The 23,272-nt window shown below is 45.3% G+C and overlaps 1 protein-coding gene across 4 annotated transcripts in view; it reads left to right on the forward strand.

Annotated features, from left to right (window-relative positions):
* Nucleotides 1-124: 124 nt before the first annotated feature.
* LOC122941363 (zinc finger protein OZF-like) overlaps nucleotides 125-23,272 on the forward strand; it is a 31,505-nt gene continuing 8,357 nt past the window's right edge. For all 4 annotated transcript variants that reach the window (XM_044298557.1, XM_044298558.1, XM_044298559.1 and 1 more), the window contains exon 1: nucleotides 125-248. The gene's annotated coding sequence lies outside the window, so the exon portion shown is untranslated. The remainder of the gene's footprint in view (nucleotides 249-23,272) is intronic.

Genomic DNA, 23,272 nt, shown 5'->3' on the forward strand with positions numbered 1-23,272 from the left:
ACAGTCACACATGTAGACATGCGCAGTAATACCCACAGGCAGCATGACTTCACGCACAGCACAGTAGCACACAATTCAAGCCCCGCCCCTGACACTGCCCCACAGGTCACATGATCATGACATCATCACAGGTCCTTCAGCCTTTAGAGTGTGATATCTGCATCTGCAGCTATGTTCCTGTCCTACTGGAAATATAACCAGTTCCTGATGTCCCAGCTGTGGTGCAGGGTTTGGTGCTTTGCTGCTTGGTATGTATTCATTTTTCTCATGTATTTTCCATATGTTCCTCTGCATATCCACAGCAAGTATTACCGCAGCTGAAGGAAACTGGTGCTCTTCCTGTGAATGCCCTACGTGCAGCCTAGAGGTAAATAGCTGAATAGATACACATGGGTACCACTAGAGAGATTAGGAGTTTGTTTAAAGGGAGTCTGTCAGCAGATTTACCCCTTTTTAACAGTTGCCATTATGCTGTAGCCGCAAAACAGACGATTAACACGGTACCTTTATACGCTTTGGTGGACTTTTAAATCTGCCAAAAACGAACTTTGATGAGGGCTCGCAAGTGCCCAGGGCGGAGTCCACCGTGTTGGAGCCCAGGCAGCTCTGCCTCTTCGGCTCTTATCCCCGCCCAGCCTCTTCTTCTGCCCGCCTATCTGTTGTCTCTCCCCCTCAGCGAGATCCCGCGCCGACGCGATGACTTCCTTGGTCGGGGCATGCGCATAAGCTACTGCGATGCCGTGTCAGCAATGGGCATTGCAGTGCGCATGCCCCGGCCAAGGAAGTTATCGCATCGGCGCGGGATCTCGCTGAGGGGGAGAGACAACAGATAGGCGAGCAGAGGAGGAGGCTGGGCGGGGATAAGAGCCGAAGAGGCAGAGCTGCCTGGGCTCCAACACGGTGGACTCCGCCCTGGGCACTTGCGAGCCCTCATCAAAGTTCGTTTTTGGCAGATTTAAAAGTCCACCAAAGCGTATAAAGGTACCGTGTTAATCGTCTGTTTTGCGGCTACAGCATAATGGCAACTGTTAAAAAGGGGTAAATCTGCTGACAGACTCCCTTTAATATCTCTATCAGGGGGAAGTGAAGCCCTATTTACTTCTGCTTTAACCCCTTAACCCCTTAAGGACACAGCCCTATTTCACCTTAAGGACCAGGCCATTTTTTGCAAATCTGACCACTGTCACTTTAAGTGCTGATAACTTTAAAACGCTTTGACTTACCCAGGCCGTTCTGAGATTGTTTTTTCGGCGCATATTGTACTTCATGACACTGCTAAAATTGGGTCAAAAAAGTTAATTTTTTTGCATAAAAAAATACCATATTTACCAAAATTTTTGAAAAATTTGCAAATTTCAAAGTTTCAGTTTCTCTACTTCTGTAATACATAGTAATACCCCCAAAAATTGTGATGACTTTACATTCCCCATATGTCTACTTCATGTTTGTAGCATTTTGGGAATGATATTTTATTTTTTGGGGATGTTACAAGGCTTAGAAGTTTAGAAGCAAATTTTGAAATTTTCAGAAATCTTCAAAATCCCACTTTTTATGGACCAGTTCAGGTTTGAAGTCACTTTGTGAGGCTTACATAATAGAAACCACCCATAATTACCCCATTTTAGAAACTACACCATTCAAGTTATTCAAAACTGTTTTTACAAACTTTGTTAACCCTTTAGGTCTTCCACAACACTTCATGGCAAATGGACATACATTTTTAGAATTTAGATTTTTTGGAAAATTTTCCAATATAATAAATTTTTTCCAGGAAAAAAACAAGGGTTAACTGCCAAACAAAACTCAAAATGGGTTGCCCTGATTCTGTAGTTTGCAAAAACACCCCATATGTGGTCGTAAACTACTGTTTGGCTAAACGGGAGCACGTAGAAAGAGGGGAACGCCATATGGGTTTTGGAAGGCAGATTTTGCAGGACTGGTTTTGTTTATACCATGTCCCATTTGAAGCCCCCTGTTGCACCCCTAGAATAGAAATTTCAAAAAAGTGACTCCATCTAAGAAAGTACACCCCTCAAGGTATTCAAAACTGGGTTTACAAACTTTGTTAACCCTTTAGGTGTTCCACAAGAGTTATTGGCAGATGGAGAAACAATTTAGAAATTTCTATTTTTTGGAAAATTTTCCAATATAATAAATTTTTTCCAGGAGTAAAACAAGGGTTAACTGCCAAACAAAACTCAAAATGGGTTGCCCTGATTCTGTAGTTTGCAAAAACACCCCATATGTGGTCGTAAACTACTGTTTGGCCGAACGGGAGGACATAGAAGGAGGGGAACACCATATGGGTTTTGGAAGGCAGATTTGGCAGGACTGGTTTTGTTTATACCATGTCCCATTTGAAGCCCCCTGTTGTACCCCTAGAATAAAAATTTCAAAAAAGTGACTCCATCTAAGAAAGTACACCCCTCAAGGTATTCAAAACTGGGTTTACAAACTTTGTTAACCCTTTAGGTGTTCCACAAGAGTTAATGGCAGATGGAGAAACAATTTAGAAATTTCTATTTTTTGGAAAATTTTCCATTTTAACCCTTACTTTATTACTGAAAAAAATGGGTTAACAGCCAAACAAAACTCAAAATGGGTTGCCCTGATTCTGTAGTTTGCAGAAACACCCCAAATGTGGTCGTAAACTACTATTTGGCTAAACGGCAGGACATAGAAGAAGGGGAACGCCATACGGTTTTTGGAAGGCAGATTTTGCTGGACTGGTTTATTTACACCATGTACCCTTTTCAAGCCCCCTGATGCACCCCTAGAGTAGAAACTCCATAAAAGTGACCCCATCTAGGAAACTATGGGATAAGGTGGTTGTTGTTTTGGTACTATTTTAGGGGTAAATATGATTTTTGGTTGCTCTATATTACACTTTTTTGAGGCAAGGTAACAAAAAAATAAAATTCTAAAATTTTTCTACATTTGCTATTTAGTTTTGTGGAACACCTAAAGGGTTAACAAAGTTTATAAAGTAACTTTTGAATACCTTGAGGGGTGTAGTTTCTTAGATGGGGTCACTTTTTTGGAGTTTCTAGTCTAGGCTACATCAGGGGGGGCTTCTAATGGGACATGGTGTCAAAAAAAAAAACTGTCCATCAAAATCTGCCTTCCAGAAACCATATGGAGTTCCCTTCGTTCTATGCCCTGCCGTGCGGCTATATAGCCATTTACGACCACATATGGGGTGTTTCTGCAAACTACAGAATCAGGGCCATAAATATTGAGTTTTTTTTGGCTGTTAACCCTTGCTTTATTACTGGAAAAAAAGGATTCAAATGGAAATTTTGGCACCGTTTTTATTTTATATTTTTAACACCGTTCATCCGAGGGGTTTGGTCAAATGTTATTTTTATAGCGACGACTTTTACGCACGCGACGATGCCCAATATGTATGGCTCTCAGACTTTGGAGACTCTAAGCAGGCATCCTAAAACTGCGGCCCTCCAGATGTTGTAAAACTACAATTCCCACCATGCCCTGCTGATGGCTGTAGGTTGTCTGGGCATGCTGGGAGTTATAGTTTTACAACATCTGGAGGGCCGCAGTTTGAGGAAGCCTGCACTAAAACTAATATTTTTTTGGGGAAAAAAAATTGTTTCTGTGTCTCCAAAGTCTGAGAGACATAGTGTTTTATGTTCTCTAGGGGACTGTTGGAGATTATAAAAATTTAGTACTCCATGGAAGTGTGATACTCCCTGAAGCAATCGATAACGCAGAGGCCCGGATGATCGGGGCAAGTGTCACACTGAGTAGTGGTGTCCTTCCGTATCCCCCTCTTGTGACACACTCTGCATCTTTTTTGGGTTCGTCCCTTCTTTCCAGTATGGGGGACCACACCTGGAAAGTGTTGGCCAGGGACGATCCGGGCGCCTCCAGTTCCCGAGGTACTCCGGCCTGCTCTTTCCCGGTCCGAAAAGATCAGGTCTTTGAGGACTGCCTCATAGAATTGGAGGAATGTCCCTGTGCTGCCAGCGCTTCGGGATAGTACAAAAGAGTTGTACATGGCAACCTGCACCATGTAGACCGCAACTTTTTTGTACCATGCCCGGGTTTTGCGCATGGCATTATATGGCTTGAGGACTTGATCAGAGAGATCAACTCCTCCCATATACCGATTGTAGTCGACGATACAATCGGGCTTGAGGACCGTTGCCGTGGTACCTCGCACAGAGACTGGGGTGGTGCTGTTACCGTGGATTGTGGACAGCATAAGGACATCCCTCTTGTCCTTATACCTGACCAGCAACAGGCTTCCACTGGTAAGGGCACGGGTCTCACCCCTGGGGATAGGTACCTGGAGGGGGTGGGCAGGGAGGCCGCGTTGATTTTTCCGCACGGTCCCACAAGCGAACGTGGATCTGGCGGCAAGGGACCTGAACAAGGGAATGCTGGTATAAAAGTTGTCCACGTACAAGTGGTAACCCTTATCCAGCAGTGGGTACATAAGGTCCCACACGAGTTTCCCGGTAACACCCAGAGTGGGGGGACATTCTGGTGGTTGAATCCGGGAATCTCGCCCCTCGTACACACGAAATTTGTAAGTGTACCCTGAGGTACTCTCACAAATTTTGTATAGCTTCACGCCATACCTCGCCCGCTTTGTGGGAATGTATTGGCGGAAACTGAGTCTCCCCTTGAACGCAACGAGAGACTCATCAACCGCGACCTCCCTTCCAGGTACGTAGGCCTGCTGAAATGTGGCCCCAAAGTGATCGATGACCGGCCGTATCTTGTACAGCCGGTCATAGGCAGGATCACTTCGGGGGGGACATGCTGCATTATCGGAATAATGCAGACATTTCCGGATGGCCTCAAACCGGGAGCGTGTCATGGCCGTACTGTACAGTGGGGTCTGGTATAGGACGTCCCCACTCCAGTACAGCCTGACACTGGGTTTTTGCACTAGACCCATATGCAGCACGAGGCCCCAAAATGTCCTCATCTCGGCTGCACTGACCGGCGTCCAGCCACCGGGTCTAGCCAAAAATGAGCCCGGGTTTTGCGCGACGAACTGTTGGGCGTACAGATTCGTCTGCTCCACCATCAGATTCACCAGTGGGTTACTGAAAAAAAAACTAAAAAAGTCTATTTCAGTAAACCCCACTGTGGGAATCTGGATTCCAGGATTGCCAGCGAAATCCGGAATCTCAGGCTCAAAGTCCACTGGGGGACACCAGCTAAGTTCATCGGCAGGGGGCTCCGGTGAACTTATTTGGTGGGCCGGGAAACCAGTACGAACCCCAGGGCGGCTCGTACTAGGGTGGGCCACAGGATCCCTAGCATGTGTGGCCCCTGGCTCCGCCTGGCGGCGTCTCCGCTGCCTTGGTGGCTCATCGTCATCCGATGATGATGAGGAGGATGCGGATGACAAAAGGAACGTGGGGTCATCCTCATCCTCACTGGGGCTCTCAGAGTCGGAGGCAATCTGGGCATATGCCTCCTCGGCCGAGAACACCCGGCGGGCCATGGGTGTGTGTGTGTGCGTGTGTATGTGCGTGCGTGTAAACCTTTATTCTATGTGCGTGTGTGTGGGGGCACGGGTGTTCACGTACTAAAAAGTCCAGGCAAAAAAAATGGGCAAGTGTTAGAAAAAAAAAAAAAGTTCAAACTTGCTGATCAGCGGTTCAACGCTGATCAGCGGTCGGTGGGGTGGTGGGGCGGGCGATGCGCTAACAGTGGACGGACGCTAAAAAGTGCCGGCCAGTCAGCGCACGCAGAAAAAAAAAAGTGGTGGTGGGGGGGGGCTGGTGGTGGGGGGGATGCGGGGGGGGGGGGGGCAAGTGGCAGGGGGGGTCTGGGGTCTGGTAGCTGAAACAAAAAAGTTTGGAATAAATGTGCTTTTTTTTTTTTTTTTTTTTTTCTCTAACTTTTCCCTTCTATCCCTGCCTAAAGGTGCCTCTCCCTCACTGACCCTAACCTACCTGGGTGGCGATGGGTGCAGGAGGGTGATGGATGCCGATTAGGGGGACACAGGAGCTGGTGCTGGACGATGCTGCACGGTCAGGGTGCTGGACAGGAAGAGGAGGGGAGAGAGGAGCGCAGGAAGTTTGAATCTCGCGCCTCTCTCCCCTGCACCAATCAGCACCCTGGACAGCGGCGTTCAGCACCAGGGCCAGCTCCGCCTCTGCAAATCCTCGGACTGCGATTGGTGGTGTAAAATTACGCCACCGATCGCAGTCTTTTTCCGGTTCATCGGGTCACAGGACACCCGAATGGACCGGAAACGCAGAAAACCGCAGGTCTGAATTGACCTGCGGTTTTCTGCGATCGTCGATGCGGGGGGGTCAAATGACCCCCCCCCTGCATTGTTACAGGATGCCGGCTGAATGATTTCAGCCGGCATCCCGTTCCGATTAACCCCCGCGGCGCCGGCATCGCTATTTAAAGCCATGACGTACCGGTACGTCATGTGTCCTTAAGGACTCGGGAAACATGCCGTACCGGTACGTCATGTGTCCTTAAGGGGTTAAGGACCCCGGGATTTTCCATTTTTGCGTTTTCATTTTTCACTCCCCGCCTTCCCATAGTCCTCCTAACTTTTATTTTTCCATTCACATAGCCTTATAAGGGCTTATTTTTTGCAGGACAAGTTGTACTTTCTGATGGCACCATTTACGGTTGCATACCATGTAGTATGAAGCATGAAAAAAATTCAAAATGGGGTAGAATTGGGAAAAAATGCTATTCTTATAAAGGTTTTAATATATACAGGTCCTTCTAAAAAAATTAGCATATTGTGATAAAGTTCATTATTTTCTGTAATGTACTGATAAACATTAGACTTTCATATATTTTAGATTCATTACACACCAACTGAAGTAGTTCAAGCCTTTTATTGTTTTAATATTGATGATTTTGGCATACAGCTCATGAAAACCCAAAATTCCTATCTCAAAAAATTAGCATATCATGAAAAGGTTCTCTAAACGAGCTATTAACCTAATCATCTGAATCAACTAATTAACTCTAAACACCTGCAAAAGATTCCGGAGGCTTTTAAAAACTCCCAGCCTGGTTCATTACTCAAAACCGCAATCATGGGTAAGACTGCCGACCTGACTGCTGTCCAGAAGGCCATCATTGACACCCTCAAGCAAGAGGGTAAGACACAGAAAGAAATTTCTGAACGAATAGGCTGTTCCCAGAGTGCTGTATCAAGGCACCTCAGTGGGAAGTCTGTGGGAAGGAAAAAGTGTGGCAGAAAACGCTGCACAACGAGAAGAGGTGACCGGACCCTGAGGAAGATTGTGGAGAAGGACCGATTCCAGACCTTGGGGGACCTGCGGAAGCAGTGGACTGAGTCTGGAGTAGAAACATCCAGAGCCACCGTGTACAGGCGTGTGCAGGAAATGGGCTACAGGTGCCGCATTCCCCAGGTCAAGCCACTTTTGAACCAGAAACAGCGGCAGAAGCGCCTGACCTGGGCTACAGAGAAGCAGCACTGGACTGTTGCATGTCATTCGGAAATCAAGGTGCCAGAGTCTGGAGGAAGACTGGGGAGAGGGAAATGCCAAAATGCCTGAAGTCCAGTGTCAAGTACCCACAGTCACTGATGGTCTGGGGTGCCATATCAGCTGCTGGTGTTGGTCCACTGTGTTTTATCAAGGGCAGGGTCAATGCAGCTAGCTATCAGGAGATTTTGGAGCACTTCATGCTTTCATCTGCTGAAAAGCTTTATGGAGATAAAGATTTCATTTTTCAGCACGACCTGGCACCTGCTCACAGTGCCAAAACCACTGGTAAATGGTTTACTGACCATGGTATTACTGTGCTCAATTGGCCTGCCAACTCTCCTGACCTGAACCCCATAGAGAATCTGTGGGATATTGGGAAGAGAAAGTTGAGAGACGCAAGACCCAACACTCTGGATGAGCTTAAGGCCGCTATCGAAGCATCCTGGGCCTCCATAACACCTCAGCAGTGCCACAGGCTGATTGCCTCCATGCCACGCCGCATTGAAGCAGTCATTTCTGCAAAAGGATTCCCGACCAAGTATTGAGTGCAGAACTGAACATAATTATTTGAAGGTTGACTTTTTTTGTATTAAAAACACTTTTCTTTTATTGGTCGGATGAAATATGCAAATTTTCTGAGATAGGAAATTTGGGTTTTCTTGAGCTGTATGCCAAAATCATCAATATTAAAACAATAAAAGGCTTGAACTACTTCAGTTGGTGTGTAATGAATCTAAAATATATGAAAGTCTAATGTTTATCAGTACATTACACAGAAAATAATGAACTTTATCACAATATGCTAATTTTTTGAGAAGGACCTGTATATATATATATTTTTTACAATGTACACTATGTGGTAAAATTGACCTGTTATCTTCATTCTCCAGGTCAGTACGGTTACAACGATACCACACTTATATAATTTATCTTGCCGTTTTAATACGGAAAAAAATTCAAGCCTTTTGAGGAAATCTTATATAACCATAATCTGACATCTATAACTTTTTTGTGTGTCATTTTTTGCGGGACAATCTGTTCTTTTTAGTGATTCCAATTTGAAGTGTGTGCAACTTTTTGATCACTTTTTATAAAAAAAAATTATTGGGTAGTGGACGTGACAAAAAATGGCAAATTGCCATTTGCCGTATGCCATTAATATTGTTAGATTTTAATAGCATGGGCATTTTCGCATGCAGCGATGCCCATGATGTTTATTTTTTTATTATTGTTTATGTATTTTTATTTTAAGGAAAGGGAGGTGATTTTAACTTTTTTTTATATTTACTTTTTTTTAGGTCAACTTGGGTGATAATAACTGGCAATCATTAGATTGCCTATTTTGTCCATTGATGTCTATATAGATAGCTATAGGACCAGACTAGGGCAAGGTTATTTAAACACTTTATTTACAGATGCCTAAGTAGGCAAAGAAACCTATCTTGGCCCAAATCAAATTAATATATCACTTTTATTCGATATGCATTAAAACCTGAATAAGTGCATAGAACGTTATGGTACCGACCATTGAAACAGAAAAGTAAATGGGATATTAAAACCACAGCCACCAAACCTGGGTCATTGCTGCCCATTACCCCTGAGGAAGCCAGTGTAACTGGCAAAACATGTCGGGGGGCAGAGTTAGGTTTTAATGTGCGGTCACCTCTTTACTGTGTAGCTTTCATGAGTAGTCCGGATGGATTACAGATTCACCACAGATAGTAGTTGGTAGTTATAGGAGAATCAATAGTGTCATCCACGTCTGGATTAATAGGCAGGAGATAGGCAGTATCTAGATTTGCCTGGGTGTACTGATGGTACAAGTCGCACACCAGTACACACATGTAGCAGATGTGAAAGCAAGGCAACTAGATCTTACTGCAGCCATAAAGTGTAAACGTTGATGTCTATATAGACACCATTGAACACTTCATTTGCACTATAACAAAACAATGCTGCCACCTAGTGGCCTGCATTGGTATAGTCATCTAATAGGCACTGAAGCCAGCCTATTAGATAAATGTAACAGGTTCCCTGATCTCAGCCGGGAACGCTGTTACCAGAGCGGAAGTGCGCAACTTCCACTTCCGGACTGCGCAGATGCAGTGGTCACATTTGACCATGGCATCTGAAAGGGAAAATGTATGCGATCAGCCTTATGGCTGATCGCATACATGTGCCGCGGGTCTCTGCTATTTAAAATTACAGAAACCTGGCAGCTATGGCGCCCGCCGCACATGCGAGCGGGCACCATGTTTGGGGACTGGACTTCTCCCATACATGAACAGCATGTCCTTTAAAGGGTTAAGGACACCCAGCATCTGGATTTACACCTAGACGAGCTACCTTTACACTGTAAGTAGCAGTGTGTGAGGAGATAGGTGGAAAAAATCCCCTCTGAGACAAAAGATCTGGAGACACGGGCGGTTTCTAGAACTCTCTTTTGGAGAGATTCATGAGGAGAGAGAACCACATGCTGCAAGGGCCATAAGGCTGTTACCAGAATAGCCTCTATGCAGCTGTTTTCCTCTGGCTGGTTCTCCGCCAGTCCCCATTAGGCCACCTGCACACGAGAGCAAGTGAACGCACATAAGATCTGAACGAATTTCTATGTGGATTTATGTGCGTTTCTGCAGCATATCTCCACCAAAGTCCGCAGATCTCACCTTTCCATTAAAAAGGGTGAGATCTGCAGCTACATCCACAAAACACAATTGACATACTGTAGATTTGGAAATCCGCAATGCAGGTAAATTTCTGCATGGGAAAAGTCTGCATGACTTTTCCGCAACGTGTGCAGGTGCCCTTGTAGTTAAAGGGGTTGTCCAAGTTATATTTATTGATGGCCTATCCTCAGGATAGGTCATCAATATCAGATCGGCTGGGGTTGCATCTGCAGTGGTGAGCAGGTGTAATTACACCCAAGCCATCCTATTCATTTCAATAGGAAGGCTTGGGTGTACACCTGCTCACCACTGAAGATGCAACGGTGAGAAGGTAAACAGTGAAGAGGAGGTGGCACTGACACCGTGCGAGTCTCCTCTTCAAACAGCTGATCGGAGGGGGTGCTGGGTGTCGGACCCCGCCGATCTGATATTGATGACCTATCCTGAGGATAAGTCATCAATAAATATAACTTGGACAACCCCTTTAAAGGGCATCTGTCAGTAGATTTGTAACTGGCTGACCTATTGCATGTGCGCTTGGCAGCTGAAGGCATCTACGTTGGTCCCATGTTTAAATGTGCCAGCTGAGAAAAGTGTTGTTTTGCTAGATGCAAATGAGCCTCTAGGAGCAACGGGGGCATTGCCGTTACACCTAAAGGCTCTGCTCTCTCTGCAACTGCCACGCCCTCTGCACTTTGACAGCACCCTGTCAATGTGCAGAGAGTGCAGCACAGAAAGTAGAGCCACTAGGTGTAATGACAATGCCCTCATTGTTCCTGGAGGCTCATTTGCATATATTAAAACGTAACTTTTTTCAGCAATGTGGATACATATGAACATGGGACCAACACAGATGCCTTCAGCTGCCAAGCGCACATGTAACAGCCAGTTTCATAGGTACAAATCTACTGACCGATGCCTTTTAATGGGATTGAACAGAGGCTTTCATGCTTCCGACAATGTGGGAATGCAGAGAGCTCCTTGCCAGATCGCTAGTGCTAGTCTGTAACTAGCCTAAGTATGGGACAATCTGAATCCTCTGAAGTCTCAATGCTGTGGCTAAAACAATGGTGAGCTTGGTAACCAGTCGTGGAGTGGAAGTTATTCAGAAAGATAGATAGGCAAACTGATCGGGACTGGTGAAAAACTGCTATTCTGAGAAATTTTCTGTGCTGTTCATACTAGTACCTGCAGGTAAGCATTTGTACGAACTATTTTGCAAAAGATACTAGGGGTCATTTATTAAGAAGTCTACACCATTTGGGGCATAAAAAAGTCACAGGACCCTGTTTTGCTATTTTTGTAATGCCCCAGCGACCAAATTCCGTAGCACAAGTGTTCCTACGCCATTTTTGCCACTTGGGAGTGGCGGGGGCCGTGCCAGGACCAAGACATCGGCCCCAGCAAATTTACTAACATTTACACCTCGAAACAGATGAAAAAGTGTAGTGAAAACTATACAGTCGGGGCTGGAGAAGTTTCCACTCCAGGCTCACAGACTGACTACAGGGAGTGCAGAATTATTAGGCAAATAAGTATTTTGACCACATCATCCTCTTTATGCATGTTGTCTTACTCCAAGCTGTATAGGCTCGAAAGCCTACTACCAATTAAGCATATTAGGTGATGTGCATCTCTGTAATGAGAAGGGGTGTGGTCTAATGACATCAACACCCTATATCAGGTGTGCATAATTATTAGGCAACTTCCTTTTCTTTGGCAAAATGGGTCAAAAGAAGGACTTGACAGGCTCAGAAAAGTCAAAAATAGTGAGATATCTTGCAGAGGGATGCAGCACTCTTAAAATTGCAAAGCTTCTGAAGCGTGATCATCGAACAATCAAGCGTTTCATTCAAAATAGTCAACAGGGTCGCAAGAAGCGTGTGGAAAAACCAAGGCACAAAATAACTGCCCATGAACTGAGAAAAGTCAAGCGTGCAGCTGCCAAGATGCCACTTGCCACCAGTTTGGCCATATTTCAGAGCTGCAACATCACTGGAGTGCCCAAAAGCACAAGGTGTGCAATACTCAGAGACATGGCCAAGGTAAGAAAGGCTGAAAGACGACCACCACTGAACAAGACACACAAGCTGAAACGTCAAGACTGGGCCAAGAAATATCTCAAGACTGATTTTTCAAAGGTTTTATGGACTGATGAAATGAGAGTGAGTCTTAATGGGCCAGATGGATGGGCCCGTGGCTGGATTGGTAAAGGGCAGAGAGCTCCAGTCCGACTCAGACGCTAGCAAGGTGGAGGTGGAGTACTGGTTTGGGCTGGTATCATCAAAGATGAGCTTGTGGGGCCTTTTCGGGTTGAGGATGGAGTCAAGCTCAACTCCCAGTCCTACTGCCAGTTTCTGGAAGACACCTTCTTCAAGCAGTGGTACAGGAAGAAGTCTGCATCCTTCAAGAAAAACATGATTTTCATGCAGGACAATGCTCCATCACACGCGTCCAAGTACTCCGCAGCGTGGCTGGCAAGAAAGGGTATAAAAGAAGAAAATCTAATGACATGGCCTCCTTGTTCACCTGATCTGAACCCCATTGAGAACCCGTGGTCCATCATCAAATGTGAGATTTACATGGAGGGAAAACAGTACACCTCTCTGAACAGTGTCTGGGAGGCTGTGGTTGCTGCTGCACGCAATGTTGATGGTGAACAGATCAAAACACTGACAGAATCCATGGATGGCAGGCTTTTGAGTGTCCTTGCAAAGAAAGGTGGCTATATTGGTCACTGATTTGTTTTTGTTTTGTTTTTGAATGTCAGAAATGTATATTTGTGAATGTTGAGATGTTATATTGGTTTCACTGGTAAAAATAAATAATTGAAATGGGTATATATTTGTTTTTTGTTAAGTTGCCTAATAATTATGCACAGTAATAGTCACCTGCACACACAGATATCCCCCTAAAATAGCTAAAACTAAAAACAAACTAAAAACTACTTCCAAAAATATTCAGCTTTGATATTAATGATTTTTTTGGGTTCATTGAGAACATGGTTGTTGTTCAATAATAAAATTAATCCTCAAAAATACAACTTGCCTAATAATTCTGCACTCCCTGAAATTTATGACAAGGTTTCCTCCAGCCGCGCAGGTGCTATCAAAGACTGGCGTTAAAAGCTGGTCTTTGATAAATTACGCCAACTGTCTTTTTTAACAAATGGCTGTGGCAGATCCTATGGAGTCCATTTTGAAGCAGACTCTTTTCATGAATCTGTTTGCACAACAAAGATCTTGACGTAGTCGCCACTTTCTAACCAGCTAGGGAACTGTAAAACCTGCCAAGTATACTCCCTGTCATCTTTTTTTCAAAGGAACTTCTTCTAATGCATGCTTTTGAAGAAATTCTGTCAGAAGGGCTGCAATGTGAGGCTTTTTGGAGGACACAGAAAGGAATCTGGAGGCCAGTGAATAAACTTTAAGGAGTAATTGTCCTTTTATAGTGGAATGAACCCAGGTATTAGAAGTAAAAGTGCTCTAAAGGTTGTAAAACTCTGCCAACCTGGTGCCCACAGGAAGCAGGGTTGAGCTGGTGTCAGAATTCTTATTTTTTATACAATCATCTACCGTACGTGTCACCCCCGATTGCTCATAGATTTTAAGCTCTTACGAGCAGGGCCCTGACTCCTAGTGTTTCAGTTGCATATTAGCCAGTTACTTTGGTTTTGTACATGAACCCTATGAATTTGTAAAGCGCTGCGGAATATGGTGGCGCTATATAAATACATTTCATATTATTATTATTTACTTTTGTTCTTGGCTGAGAAAGAGCAGGAGTCTTCTCTGTCTGGTCTAGAAAATCTGTTTCCTCTATTGGAACCACGAGAAACTAGCTTCCCTCTGTGCTTCTGAGTGCAGAATCCCTGATTCTTGGTTTATTAGAAGTTGAGGAAAATAATTTCCTTTATCTTCAATGAGTTCATTTAGTACCATTTTTAGTTCCTTTACTTAGAGACTAGAAAGATCAAAGGAAGGGCACGGAAATTATGTTTTGAGGCTACATCACTGGACCAGGGTTTGAGAAGACCCCATATGCAGAATTGGATATCATGTTTTTCACAGGTAAAATTGCCAGCTAGTTTCTAGGAAGATAGACCCTAGTTCAGCCAGACTGGACATGATCTATCTAAGTGCCAAGCAACACGAACAGTAGCCAGAGAGGCTTTAAAAAGGGAAGCAGATAACTGATAGATTCTAAACAAAAGAGAATTCACACTTTTATCCAGTGGATCCTTGAGAAGGGAGGACTCATTAACTTGAAATACTTTTTTGCTAACTTGGCTACAGGAATGTTGACGTTTGGAGGAGACTCCCATGCTTCAGACTTTTCAGGATCTATTTTGTACATGGCATTAAATTGTAATCCAAAGTCAGGTTTCTTGGACTTTTGTCTTTTTAAACCGTAAAGAAAAAAGTGTGTCCTTAGTAACAACATCCTGTAAGGTTTCATCTGTTTCCATACTTTTAATGGCTTTGATTAGTTTGCGAGCTTTGTCTTTGTGAAAAAGAAAAAAAATCTGTCAACGAACCCTGTTTCGAGCCATCAGAAAGCACTGGACATCTGAAGATGAAGAGGAACTTGAGGGAGATTTATGTCTGTTACTTATAATGCTTCTTCAACTTTTGCTTTTGTGCATGAATGTCATCAAAGGCTTAGGGGTGGGCGATATGGCCTAAAATCTATATTGCAATATAATTTTAAGCATGTGCGATATATATCGCAATATATTCTATATTTTGGGGGGGTTAAACTTTTTTTTTTTTTACTTTTTTTATTTAATAACTTTTAGCCTCCTTAGGGACTAGAACCCTTGTCCTATTCACCCTGATAGAGCTCTATCAGGGTAAATAGGACTTCACACTCTCCCTGCTGCTCTGTGCATAGTACACACAGCTGCAGGGAGCTCACCATGGCAGCCAGGGCTTCAGTAGCGTCCTGGCTGCCATGGTAACCGATCGGAGCCCCAGGATTACACTGCTGGGGCTCCGATCAGAAGCTGCCACCAATGAGTTAATCGTGGGGGGGGGGGGGGCGCAATTAATATAATACTTGGAAGAGGGGGAGTAGAAGGGAGGGGCTGTGGCCACTGCGCCACCAATGAATATAGTTAATATGCCTGAATACAAACATAGCCTGCACGTGCCCGGACCTGAGGGATTAATTGCGGTGGATCACAGCGTGTAGTCATAGAGGCCGGGTATGGGATATGGCCGGCACATGCAGGCTACGTTTGTATTCAGGCATATTAACTATATTAATTGGTGGGGGAGTGGCCACAGTCCCTCCCCTCCTCCTCCTCTCTGTTCTCATTGGTGGCGCAGTGGCCACAGTCTCTCCTCCTCCTCTGTTCTCATTGGTGGCGCAGTGGCCACAGTCCCTCCTCCTCCTCCTCCTCTGTTCTCATTGGTGGCGCAGTGGCCACAGTCCCTCCTCCTCCTCCTCCTCTGTTCTCATTGGTGGCGCAGTGGCCACAGTCCCTCCTCCTCCTCCTCCTCCTCTGTTCTCATTGGTGGCGCAGTGGCCACAGTCCCTCCTCCTCCTCCTCCTCTGTTCTCATTGGTGGCGCAGTGGCCACAGTCCCTCCTCCTCCTCCTCCTCTGTTCTCATTGGTGGCGCAGTGGCCACAGTCCCTCCTCCTCCTCCTCTGTTCTCATTGGTGCGCAGTGCCAGCCCTCCTCCTCCTCTGTTCTCATTGGTGGCGCAGTGGCCAGTCCCTCCTCCTCCTCCTCTGTTCTCATTGGTGGCGCAGTGGCCACAGTCCCTCCTCCTCCTCCTCTGTTCTCATTGGTGGGCGCAGTGGCCACAGTCCCTCCTCCTCCTCCTCCTCTGTTCTCATTGGTGGCGCAGTGGCCACAGTCCCTCCTCCTCCTCCTCCTCTGTTCTCATTGGTGGCGCAGTGGCCACAGTCCCTCCTCCTCCTCCTCCTCTGTTCTCATTGGTGGCGCAGTGGCCACAGGTCCCTCCTCCTCCTCCTCCTCCTCTGTTCTCATTGGTGGCGCAGTGGCCACAGTCCCTCCTCCTCCTCCTCCTCTGTTCTCATTGGTGGCGCAGTGGCCACAGTCCCTCCTCCTCCTCCTCTGTTCTCATTGGTGGCGCAGTGGCCACAGTTCCTCCTCCTCCTCTGTTCTCATTGGTGGCGCAGTGCCACAGGTCCTCCTCCTCCTCCTCTGTTCTCATTGGTGGCGCAGTGGCCACAGTCCCTCCCCTCCTCCTCCTCTGTTCTCATTGGTGGCGCAGTGGCCACAGTCCCTCCTCCTCCTCCTCCTCTGTTCTCATTGGTGGCGCAGTGGCCACAGTCCCTCCTCCTCCTCCTCTGTTCTCATTGGTGGCGCAGTGGCCACAGTCCCTCCCCTCCTCTCTGTTCTCATTGGTGGCGCAGTGGCCACAGTCCCTCCCCTCCTCCTCTGTTCTCATTGGTGGTCAGCGGCAACCGCACACAGTGGGGAGGGAGGGACTCCCTCCTTCACCATTATGCTGGCTCAGGAGAACACGGTGCGCTGAGAGCGTGTTCTACCGCGATATGGCGATATAAACGAAATCTCTATCGTTGGTCAAATTTATATCGCATATCGTCTATATCGCCCACCCCTAGCTTCAGACAACTTTCCTTTAAGCCATAGTTAAATTGATGGCTTCCGTGAGATCCTCATTTTCTGAAATCTGCTCAGAACAATGAGTACAAGTATCAGTAGATGCATCTTTAGTAAGGGGTTGTTGACATTTAAGACACAACCTGTGCCTGGATTTTCTTTTTCTTTTCCCTTGGGGAGAAATGCTGGCAATCTGTAATAGAGAAGAAATATTGTTTTTGTCCTGGAAAAAATTAAATTTCCCTCTATATATTGCTTTTACTAGAGATAGTCAGTCAGAGCCAGGCTACCTTTTCTGCTGAGAAACTCAGCTGCCCGGTGAGTGCCAGAGAAAATCTCAAAGATTGATTCTCTAGGTACTGGTACAGTGCCAAGTGATTGGCGCAAGGCAAATGTGGTGCCCATATTCAAAAAAGGATCTAGGTCCTTCACAGGTAATTATAGACCAGTTAGTTTAATTTCTGTTGTGGGAAAAGTGTTGAAGGACTCTTAAGAGACTATATACAGGAGTATGTGACTGTAAATAATATTATAAGTGATAATCAACATGGGTTTACCAAGGACAGAAGTTGTCAGACTAACCTGATATTTTTTATTTTTATTTTTTAATATACTTTTATTCAAGGAAAAATACACGTAAGTCCTCTTTCACACTTGCGTTGTCCGGATCCGGCGTGTACTCCACTTGCCGGAATTACACGCCGGATCCGGAAAAACGCAAGTGAACTGAAAGCATTTGAAGACGGATCCGTCTTCAAAATGCTTTCAGTGTTACTATGGCATCCAGGACGCTATTAAAGTCCTGGTTGCCATAGTAGTAGTGGGGAGCGGGGGAGCAGCATACTTACAGTCCGTGTGGCTCCCGGGGCGCTCCAGAATGACGTCAGAGCGCCCCATGTGCATGGATGACGTGCGATCACGTCATCCATGCGCGTGGGGCGCCCTGACGTCACTCTGGAGCGCCCCGGGAGCCGCACAGACTGTAAGTATACTGCTCCCCCGCTCCCCACTACACTTTACCATGGCTGCCAGGACTTTAGTGTCCCGGCAGCATTGGTAACCATTCAGAAAAAGCTAAACGTCGGATCCGGCAATGCGCCAAAACGATGTTTAGCTTAAGGCCGGATCCGGATTAATGCCTTTCAATGGGCAATTATTCCGGATCCGGCCTTGCGGCAAGTGTTCAGGATTTTTGGCCGGAGCAAAAAGCGCAGCATGCTGCGGTATTTTCTCCGGCCAAAAAACGTTCCGGTCCTGAACTGAAGACATCCTGATGCATCCTGAACGGATTTCTCTCCATTCAGAATGCATTAGGATAAAACTGATCAGGATTCTTCCGGCATAGAGCTCCGACGACGGAACTCTATGCCGGAAGAAAAGAACGCAAGTGTGAAAGAGCCCTAAGCTGTATACAAAGCCATTGGTGACAAAATAGCATATAGAAATGTCAGTTCAAGTACATCATAATTGAAATGTCGTTCCGGACATAAAATACATGTACTTTTCCCACTTTTTCCTTTTTTTTTCTTCCCTCTCCCTCCCCCACCCCTCCCACTTATAACTTAAATACCCAACTTTGAGAAAAGCTAACTCTTAGCACATCAATATTGAGGACAATGACCCCCACAGAGTAAATATCTGTTAAACAGCTGACTGCAAATAATTCATTACATTCAAATATATTATTTTTTTATTACTCTCCTTCTCCGCCCCTGACTCACCTCCCCCCCTCCCGATCCCACTTTTGTCCTTCCTGAACGTCTCAGCTACGTAGAACATCTACAACTATCTCTACCACTGATAGTGCTTCCAACTACTTCGTCAGTCCTGTAGGACCCTTTATTCAAACTTTCAAATCCCCCAATTGTTCCTTCAAATCCTCCTGTAAGTACCATGCTGTGAGCTTAAAGGGTCCCATCAATGAGGGATATTCAGAATTGGGAATATAGTGCAACATAAAACTCCTCCATATTTTGTACAGTTTTTCTTTTCTGGTAATCGCATCCCTCCATTCTAAAATAAATAAATGTTTAATTCGATTCAACAACATTTCTACACTAGGAATGTCTGCCGACAGCCACTGTGTCAATAAGCATCTCTTTGCCTCTAGTAATATCTTATGTTCGAGAATCGTCAGTCCCTTCTTCTCTCTACCCCTTTCATTATCAGATGATTCTTTTTCTTCCTCCTGAAATATGACCAATAGAGGCGATAATTCGTAACGGCTATTGCCGAGCCGTTTCATAATTGCAAACACTTGAGACCAGAATCTGACCAAACTGGGGCATGCCCATAAACCATGGAACAAGTCTGTCCCTGGCGTGCTACACTTTGGACCTATCCAGTCTGGCCAGAGAAGACGGTAGATCAAATCCATAAATTGCCCTGTGAAGGATCTTGAACTGCGTTTCTCTCATCTGCTAATTGGGTACTGCTTTATATAGTGCCTGAATACCCGCCCGAGCAATGGGCTCTAATTCCATCACCCCCAGTTGATCTTCCCATTTCCTGAACAGGTTAATCACCAACTGATCTTCCCAGGTTGCCCTAAGTACATTATAGATTTCTGAAATAGACATCCTACACTTATGTCCCAGAAAGGAGTCAAACTTGTTCCTATGCCCTTTCTTGGATAAATCGCTTATAATGCTCTTTACATAACTGTGAACCTGCATATATGGAAATTGTGCTGGTTTATGTAGACTCCATCTCTCTATTAATTCTCCCAGTGATGCCCATTTGGCCTCTCTCGTGTATCAAATCCCCCATCTTAGACACTCCCTTATTCGCCCACTCTTGGAATGATTTCTCACTACAACCAGGAGGGAAGTTAGGATTACCCTGTAAAGGGAGATGTTTTAAAAACAAATAAGGTAGACCAAAAAGCTTCCTCACATTTTTCCACGTCTCTGAGATCAAGGGATCTTCTTGCTACATATGGGAGCTTTGACACTTTGGTGTGGAGGAGGGCTATCAGGTTCCATGGGAATGCTAGCTGACGCTCAACACATAGATTTGAATAGAACGAAGTCTTATTGGCCCAGTCCAGTATGTGTCTGCTAAGACACGCCAAATTATAACCCCGTAGATCTGGGAAATTAAGACCTCCCTGTTCCTTTTTAAGTTTCATCTTTTTTAACGCAATTCTTGCCTTCTTCCCTCTCCACAGAAATTGAGTAAACTTTTTCTCAAGGTCCCCTATATCAGCGTGTCGTAAGAGGACAGGTATTGTCTGTAAAGGATACATTAGCTTTGCCGCCCCCATCATCTTAATCAGCTGGCAGCGGCCCATTAGAGAGAGGGGTACATTTTTCCATCTGTCCAGATCTTTTTTTATTTTGGCGAACAAAGGCGGGTAATTCAGCCTATATATGGAATGTGTCGATTTTCCTATTTTGACCCCTAGGTAAGTAATTTGAGTCGACGGTTTAGCAATGCCAAACTTCCCTGAGCCAATATCCCTCCCATCATCTCCTTGTGCCAATGGAAGCAGTTCACACTTAGTTCTATTTACTGCATAACCAGAGTATTTCCCGAATTCACTTAGCAGTTCCATCACCCTCCCCAGATGTTGTTTCGGGTGGGCCAGAAATAGTATTATGTCATCGGCGAACAAAGCCGCTTTTGCCTGACAACCCCCAACCTTGATGCCCTCAAAGATACTTGAGTCACACAATTCCCTGGCAAGTGGTTCTAGGGCTAAATTAAACAGGAGAGGAAAAAGTGGACAACCCTGTCGGGTGCCTTTTTGAAGTTGAAAGGGTTTAGATAGAAAGCCTTGAGTATACACCCTTGCTCTCGGATTATGATACATTTGGGACAAATATGTCCTGAAAGCCCCCTTGAATACCATCTTATCTAATACTGCTCCCAACCATGCCCACCTTACATTGTCAAATGCCTTTTCCGCATCCAAGGTGAGCATGGCTAGAAACTCCCCCCTAACTGGGAGATTCTGCACCCGATCAAGAACCGTCAAGACAATCCTTATATTTGTTACAGCGGACCTGCCTTTTACAAATCCTACCTGTTCCCGTCCTATGGGGCAGAAATACAACCAAGCGGTCTGCTATAATCTTGGCCAGCAGTTTTGCGTCGACATTTATTAGAGAGATGGGTCTGTAGGAACCCGGTATCAAGGGGTCCTTCCCTGGCTTGGGGAGTAATTTGATATATGACATACGGCCCTGGAAGACTATAGTTCCAGTAAAACTGGGGAAAGTTGGGGTATGAGAGCCTTGAAGAATTCCCCTGTGAATCCATCTGGTCCTGGGGCTCTGGAATTACCTAAGTGCTTAATGGCTTCCTGCAGTTCCTGTAAAGATATGTCAGCATTCAAAGTAAGTAGCTGCTCCTCAGTCAAGTTTGGCAATTTAACCCTATTTAATATAGTGTCTGTCAAGTCACCTGTTGCTTCATCTTTATATAGGGCTTCATAGTAGGAACTTACTATATTACTAATTACCGCAGGGTCATGGCTCAAATTACCCTCCTTTTCTGTCAAGCACGCTATGTGTTGGGGATTTCTCATCCCTTTAGCTAGATTTGCTAGTAGCCTCCCTGATTTATTACCGTATTTATATAGCTTTGTTTCCATTTCTGACTGTCTCAGGGACTCCCTTTCTCTCACACAGTTCTCAAAAGCTTGGCGTTCAGTCACCCATTTCTGTTGGGCCTTTTTCTTGACACTACTCACATACCCCATGATCTTTCCCCGCATCACCGCTTTTGAAGCGTTCCAAAACAACTGTGGGTCCCCTAAGTGCACCTCATTGTCGAACTTAAATTCCTCCCACCATATGGATAACTTTTCTACAAACTCCTCTCTTGCGCATAGATGAGACGAAATATAATCCATCCCGTTTGGGAATAAGTCCAACAAATCTAGCGATATCGGGGCATGGTCTGATATAACCATTTCACCAATCTCCGCCTCCTCCACCCTATACGAAAGTGAGTGGGAAAGAAGTATGTAGTCAATCCGCGACCACGAGGATTGTGAGTTAGAGTAAAATGTAAAGCTCCGGTCATCAGGATGTAATTGGCGCCATGGATCCATCAGACCAGCTCCTCCCATAAGGGGGTGCATCATATTGTCCTGGGGCACATCAATCCCAACCCTGTCTCCTTCTCGTCTTCTGTCCTCCGCATCTCTAACCACTGAATTAAAGTCTCCCCGAATGATCTTGTGCTGGTTCATGTCTCATAGCACAATGGATTCCAACTCGCTAAAGAATGTACCATTGTTTGTATTAGTGCCGTAAACATTATAAATGCTGTACTGGACCTGGATAAGAACCTGCGTCCATCTGCCCTTAGTATCAGCAGTATGTCCTATTACGATACAGTTAAGCTGTTTATTTATCATCGTTATAACTCCTGCCTTCCTATTACACGCCGGGGAACCTAACACTGTACCCACCCATAATCTTTTCATCCTGTCAAAATCCCTTTCCTGAAGGTGAGTTTCTTGGATAAGAACAATGTCAGGTTTGAGTTTCTTTAAATGCCTGAGAATCATCCATCTTTTGTGGGGTGACCTCAGACCTTTTATGTTCCAAGAGATAATGTTCATCTTACGTTTTTCCTAAAACACTACCCTTGTAGCCGGACATAAAAACACGTTCAGAATGGACAAAAGTTACAGATAGAGTAAATTACAATGACCTTTAGAAGAGACTCCCCTCCCTACCCCCTGACTCCCCTTTCCTAACCGTTAGAGCAGCCCTTAACTGTATTTATTCTATTTAAACTTCCTTTTTTTCTGGGTTGCGGCACCCGCCCATCTTCCTGACTCATATCACTATTAGCCTAAGGCCACTTCTACCAAGGAGCAAACATTGTTGATATTATCATCTAAACATATTCATGAACTGGAAATGTCCATAACATTGACCACCTCCTCCCCTCTATATCAGTGGTATAAAAAGGGGAGGAGGTGGTCACGATGTTCCCGTCCGGGATCTTGAGAATTTGTCTTCCACCCTTCTGACTCAATTATATCCTGACGCTGTGATTAAGATCTCCGTCTGCGCTCCTTCTCTCTCCTGCCTTGTGTTCTGTAGAGTGTCCATCATTTCTTCCCCCGCCGACAGCTCATGAAATGCGTGTGTAACACGCAATTTTGCTGGGTACATTAGTTGAAATTTGATTTGCCTTTGATATAGCAGAGAGCAAACATGGCTGAACTCCCTCCTTTTCTTCGCTATAGCCGCCGAATAGTCTGCAAACAATAAAACACTATGTCCTTGTATTTTGAGGGGACTTTTCCTGCTCCTGAATGCTCTTAGTATGGCTTTCTTATCACAGTAGTCGAGATATTTCATGATTACTTGGCGTGGCTTTATGGGTGTATTGTATGACCCTCCCGCTCTCTTCACTTGTGGGTTCTCCACCGGGCCAATTCTGTGGGCTCTCTCCACCCTATGGTTTCCCTCTAGGCCCAGGGCTCGCGGCAGATCTAATTCGCAAAGTTCCTTTAACTCTAGTGATTTTACAGACTCTGGCAAGCCAATTAAGCGGAGATTGCTCCATCTCG

The sequence above is a fragment of the Bufo gargarizans genome, chromosome 6, assembly GCF_014858855.1.
Source record: "Bufo gargarizans isolate SCDJY-AF-19 chromosome 6, ASM1485885v1, whole genome shotgun sequence".
Lineage (NCBI taxonomy): Eukaryota > Metazoa > Chordata > Amphibia > Anura > Bufonidae > Bufo > Bufo gargarizans.